Genomic DNA, 5,052 nt, shown 5'->3' with positions numbered 1-5,052 from the left:
TGTGTCTTGAGCAGAGTGTCAGACCAAGAAAGTAGTATATAAGGTCTAGAAGATACCTAGAGTCCAAATGACAGAGCTTCTTAGGCAAATGTAAGGACTCGGGGTTTCACTCGTAGTGCAAGTTTATGACAGAAGACTGGCATGGTCTGACTTACATTTACAGAAAATTACTATGTTTGCTGAATAGAGAACAGGATGCAAGAGTGGATACAGAGAGGCATTTGGGAGGCTATGTCTATAATCCAGGAAATGGTGTGGGTTTAGATTAGGGCAGTAGTAATGAAAATAATAAGAAGTGGTGAAAATTCTGTATATATTTTGATGGAAAAGCTGACAAAACTTGCTAATGGATTAGACGTGGGTAAGAGAAAAAGGAGAACTGGGAGGATAAAAGTGCATTTAATAAAATTAGTAAGATGACAGGAGAAGTCTATTTAGAAGGGGGAGAATCAAGAGTCTGGCTTTATTCAACTACCAAGATTCTTTGGATCATCTAATTAGAGAGATCAGAAGCCTGGCATGCTTCAAGATGTATGTATAGGTCATTTGATCTTGATGACTCAACCAAGTCATCAAATACTTATCTTTCCCCTTCCATTTCTCCATCTCTGTTATTCTCAGAGTTTTCCCAAGGACAGTCCCCCACGTGTCAAAGGATAACTACCACCAGAAATTGGAGTTATATTTCTTCACATGCAGTAGGACAGGCAGGGCAATTCTCACAACCATAGGACAAAAAGTCTTGAGACTCTACTGAATGGATCTTTCCAACTAACCCATGTACCTCTGAAAGAGTCAGCTAAAGTGTTGACTAGATTAAGCCTAGATTACTTTGAAATTAATCACAGTTTAAATGGTATTATGGGATTACCCAATTGTTTAGACCAATTTGCTATAACTGTTGGAGGAGGAAGAAATGTTAATCCTATCTAAACCAAATGGCTGCTACATAATCAGGGGAGAGTAGAAGACTGGGCACAATAAATCACAGAAGAGCAAATGAATTAAAATTAAATACTGGATACAATATAACTATTCTTACAAGCCTTTTGGCAAATCCCATTCTTGGGAAATCTCACTGGCTGCTTTTTGTTTGTTTGTTTTTTGGGAGGTTTTTTTGCTTTTTTTTAATTGAAGTTCCCCTACAAAAAAAGGATTTCCATGTTACATAACCTCCTCTTTTCCGTGTTTCCTCTTCATGCTATCTCTCAGGCTCCCTAAACCCCTCACCCCAGTGTTGCCATCAGAATATTCAAAATCCCTATCACCTGTCACTTTATTATGCAGAGAAATTAGCTTCACGAGAGTTTTGCATATATACAAATTCACTGAGGTGGCCTGTCAAATGAAAGACTGTCCACCCCAAGTATGAACTCCTTAGCAGAACAGAAGAACCTACAGAGGTCTTGAAATTTTAGTATCTTTCCTTTAAATACATACAGTGAGAGGCAACTATATGGATCTTTTTTAACAGACATGAATTGCTTTAGAAAAAAGAAATAGCAAGATAGCCAGGATTATGTGTGTTTATCTGAGAACTTATTTTGTTTATTGTTTCACATAGATGTTTTCTCCTCTTTTAACAAAAATTATTCAGTGAGTCAAGAACTCTAAATAAGCTATGTATAAAGTGATAAAATAGCTAAATAGTACAGGTATCTAACTCTGTCCAGCATGGTAATAGGAACAGATATTAAGTATCTTACAGACAATGTTGAAACTACTGATGGTTTCTAAGAGATAAAATTACATTATAGAAAGATAACTCTTAACAGTTATGGAGGAGCAGTCAGGAGGATGTAAAACTAGATGCCATGCAGTTAGGAAGCTACAATAGTCTAGTAAAGACGGAGTGAAAGCAGAGACAAAAGGTTGAAAAAAGGTCCTAGTTTTAAACATAATTGCAAAACTGAGTTACTATGTTGCCTTTATAATATATCACAAACAATTCACTATAGCAATATGGGGTGATATCTGTGGAAGCACAAAGACTGAGTAAACAATTTGTTATTTCTGCCACATTCTTTTGGCTTTTGTTATTTTGCCAACATCTTTTTTTTTCTTCCATTAAACACTTGAACTTTACTTTTAGGGAAATAGTCTTTTCCCATTAAATATGGTCTGGTTAGCTCAATCAAGAAAATCTGTTTCCACCCCATATTCTTCAATTTACATTGATAAGATAGATCCTTTCTGGAATCACAGGATAGTGGGGGTGGGGAGGAAGAAATGAAGATGATCAGCAGCAGCACCTGATGAGACTGTCTATTTGTTGTCACTACGAAGATTCCAAAAGTTGCACTAATTCTTATCTTTTAGATTCCTCAGGTTTCCTTTAAAGTAAGCTATCCTTATATCTCCCTATACCCTCCCAAGAAATTATTTTCTGCCAACATTAGCTTGTGTTGGCTTCTATTCCTTACAACAAAAGCAACCTAAATAATGCAAACGTATGATAAAAATAAATGAGTCAAGATGTAACAAGGCTCAGATAAGAACCAAGGTCTTCTAACACTCAGTATAGCGGCTTTTGAACCATGCCATGCTGCCTCTAAATACTGAATAAGAGAAAATGTTCTTCAGACATAAAAGACTACCTACTGGAAACATGCTCTTTAACACCAGAATAAATTATAAAAAAGGATATAACTGGTTTAGATCCCATGAGACAATGGCAAAGAACAAACAAGATATTACATACACAAGGACTTAATGATAATATAACCTACCTCAGCCATGTCTGAGGAGTATATGAAAACACTAAGCAAATCTAATGTTGTCCTGGGGGTCCAGTAGTAATGGACCACATGTCAAGTTGTTGATTTCATCATCAAAACAATTTGAGAATTTCTGAGCTCTCAATATTGTTGCTGCTACAAAATTCCATTTTGTGGTTTATGGGTGAATTAAAGAACCTTCAATCAAGACTCTAAACTGGAGCTTTTGTGAACAATAAAAAGCCTAGTTGGATAAATTTTAAATCATCTTCTTGGTTCACTGAGTGTGCAAGAATAAAATTTAATGGAACCAGCAAGCTCCTTTCTGCTCAGTTTGTTTGCCCCCAAATTTAGGTGATGGTCAGACTCCTGTAACTCGTACCTTGATCTTTCTGGCTTCTGGGAATGAAGGCGTTCTCTAATATATCTGCTAAGTGGGGAATATGACTCCTTCCACAGTAAAAACCAAGCTGAAATTTGCAATACTGGAACTATTGAAAAGGGGAGGGAAGATGAATTCAAAGCGAAACAAACCAACAGTCTGAAAAATCCTGAAACTTGACATATATCAGTGCTGAAAACATTGGCAGATTGCCAGAAAGTATTTTGACATAAGATATTCAAGTTTAGAAGAGCTAACTTTAGAATGAGGAAAGGCAGTTAACTGGAGAAAAAGTAAAACCAAAAATGGATAAAAGGGAAAAAAAATACAAAGGAATAATCAGAGTAGAATCCAAGAGGAAACACTGATACTACCCCGTTTTAATAAAAATGCCCCCCAAAAGGGAAAAGTTTCCTTTTCTACTTTCTGAAGAATTACTGAGAATGAAAATTCATTTTAACTAAGCAACAACACTGACGATTCTCTAATGTAGTGTGTTGTGGTTTAATTAACAGGACAAAGTAAGAATATTGGTAACGTGTGATTTCTTTGGCCCTGGACAAAGAGATCTGAATAACACGGGTCATATCCTCCCATATCCTCTCTCTACAAGGCCTCATTGGTGGTGACATTTTTTTTTCCCCTTATAAAATTGCTTTATTTAGATTCCAAACAAACCAAAGCAGAGAATAGAGGTGACCACAAGTCATCCTTCCACTCACGAGATGGGAATCCCTATGGCTCCAGCCGGCGCGAGCTGCAGACAGGACCAGGCCCGCGCCGCCGCGCGGCCCTGAGCGGGTTCCCAGCACGAGCAGGGCCCTGAGGGGCACGGCAGGCGGCGCCTCCAACCAGGACGCAAGAGAAGCCCACAACAAATACGGGAAAAGAAAAGCCAGGGCTAAAACGGAACAACCGGTGAGGGGCAGCACAAACCTTTCATGAGGGAGGCAGTCTCAGTGTCGGTCTCGGTGTCGGGAAGTGCCTCAAGAGTCCGCACAGTCCGCACTTCCTGACATAAAATCTTTAAGTTTATTCAGCGGGGACTCCTTGTGGCGGGAGTTGTCGGCCTCGGCCTCAGCTTGGGCCTCACAGTCGTCATGGCCGTCGTTGTCGTCATTCTGGAAGCCGTCTGAGCCCCGCCCGGCGCCGCGGCCTTGCTCTTCCCGCGGCCCGAGGTTCTCCGCCGACACGGCGGGCAGCTCCACGCCGCCGTCAGGCCTCACTTCCGGAAGAAGTCCGTGCACAGCCGGACCTAGTCTTGGGTCTCTTTCCACTTCCTGTACACCCCAGATGCGTCCGCGTGCGCCTGGGGGAAGGTGCTGGGTGCGCCAAGAAGCTAGATGAGGATAAGCCCATTGTTCTGGGTAGGGTTACACCGCTCTGAAGGCAGCTCCCTGTTTTGGGTTCGACAACAGGGGTGGGGGGCGGTGTGGAAGGTGGAGGTGCGTTTGTTCCCCTTCTCGTAGATGTTGGGGTGCCACACAATAGACGTTGGGGAACCGAAAGGTTGGTAAGGAGTAAGGGGGCAGTCTGTAGGGAACTTGAGGCATGCCTTGACGTAACTGCTCTTGTAGGAGGTGTTTGGGTGGGGAGCCTGAACATAGCCACCTCCCAGTTGTACAAGTCGCCTTCGTCCACCAGAGTCACTCAGAAACTCTCAGCCGTCTCTTCCTGCGGCCCCTTAAGCTGGAGTATACTTGCCTTCTGCAAGCTAGGCGCTAGCAGTCTTAACAGAATTCGTCATCTACCCAATGAAATACGGCAGATCAGTATTTCCAGAGGCGTTAATTTATTTGAAACACTTTTTAATTGTGTTACAGAATAAATAATTTGACAAGGATATTTTGAATTAATTGTGAAAGTATTTAATGGAAGATAGCATTTAAGATAACATTTAAATACAGTGGAATAACCTAATAGTTTAAAACCTAATAGTATAAAAAACAAAAG

At 40.7% G+C, this 5,052-nt stretch overlaps 1 pseudogene; it reads right to left on the bottom strand.

The window, feature by feature from the left end:
* Positions 1–4,354: 4,354 nt before the first annotated feature.
* Positions 4,355–4,830, bottom strand: LOC116664438 (annotated as a pseudogene).
* Between the last annotated feature and the right edge of the window lie 222 nt (positions 4,831–5,052).

The sequence above is a fragment of the Camelus ferus genome, chromosome 6, assembly GCF_009834535.1.
Source record: "Camelus ferus isolate YT-003-E chromosome 6, BCGSAC_Cfer_1.0, whole genome shotgun sequence".
Classification (NCBI taxonomy): domain Eukaryota; kingdom Metazoa; phylum Chordata; class Mammalia; order Artiodactyla; family Camelidae; genus Camelus; species Camelus ferus.
This window is presented reverse-complemented; position numbering and strand designations above follow the sequence as displayed.